This window comes from Triticum dicoccoides, chromosome 5A, assembly GCF_002162155.2.
Source record: "Triticum dicoccoides isolate Atlit2015 ecotype Zavitan chromosome 5A, WEW_v2.0, whole genome shotgun sequence".
Lineage (NCBI taxonomy): Eukaryota > Viridiplantae > Streptophyta > Magnoliopsida > Poales > Poaceae > Triticum > Triticum dicoccoides.
Window position 1 is genome coordinate 665,446,520 of NC_041388.1, and position 1,154 is coordinate 665,447,673.

A 1,154-nucleotide genomic window follows, 5' to 3' on the forward strand; every position below is an offset into this window, starting at 1 on the left:
CTTATATTAGTTTACGGAGGGAGTACATGTTATCTTAAGTTTGGCTAGGGTTGTGTTCTACTTAGGAACGTGAGATGACAATGACTCCTTGGAGATGAAATAAGTGCTGCCCGCCCAGCCCTGTCCTGATGGTACTTCTTGCATCGTCAGAGGGCGTGTGAAGTTGTGCCTTTGGCGGATATCACGAGATTTAGTTGTTGTTTGTATTCGGTGTTTGGATATGATATTCATTCGTCTATAGGTTGGATCCTCCCGATCTATGGCTTTCTTCATCTGCGACGATTGTAGCATGACAACTTTTCGACTTTTTACTATAATAAGATTTGTTCGGCTCTGGTGACGGAGAGACGATGATGGCGGTGTGCCTTCGGCCCCCTCAAGTGCTCGTAGGTGGTCTACGAAATTGGATGTAACCACTGTTGTTTTCGGTGTTTTTTATACTGTCCTGACAGTAGACGAGTAGATTGAATATTTTTTTTGAACATAGTAGAGACGCAAGCGCTCAATATACGCGCATACGCTCGTCCATATGAACGCACACACGCACACTCTACCCCTATGAGCACCTCCGAGAGACTGAACCGACATATTATCTTGAGATTTACGAAGTCATCGCAGGCGCTTCGTCGTCGACGGGAACGTCTCCTCCCACTGAAAACGCATCACCAGAAATCCTGAAATAAATCCAAGAATAATTCGAGCATCAGGACTAAATCCAGAAATAATGCGAGCACCAAGACTTGAAAGTTTTTTTAAAAGGACAATTCCCTGCAATAATTTTAAGGATTTTGGGAAAACATCCATAAGTAACCGTATCCTCCAAAGTTTTTGTAGAAAGTCCATTTTTTAACTGAAAGGAGCTGGAAGCCCATGCAAAACCGAGAATATCTGCTGGAAGGAACCACCGGCCCGCGGGCCCCACCACCGCCGCGCCAGGCTGAGGTGCCAGCGACCGCGCGCCGGTGAACCAACTTCCCTCCTAAGTATAACCCGCCTCACCGTCGTCACGCCTCGTGCTCCTGCTCTGCTCTGCTCCGACGACGACGACGGCGCCACCACGCCAACCAACGCCCTTCCTTCCCGCACAATAAAAATCCCCGACCCCGACGCGCCACCCGCAGCCGCGCCCGCCCCGCCCCACCCCTCCTCACCCG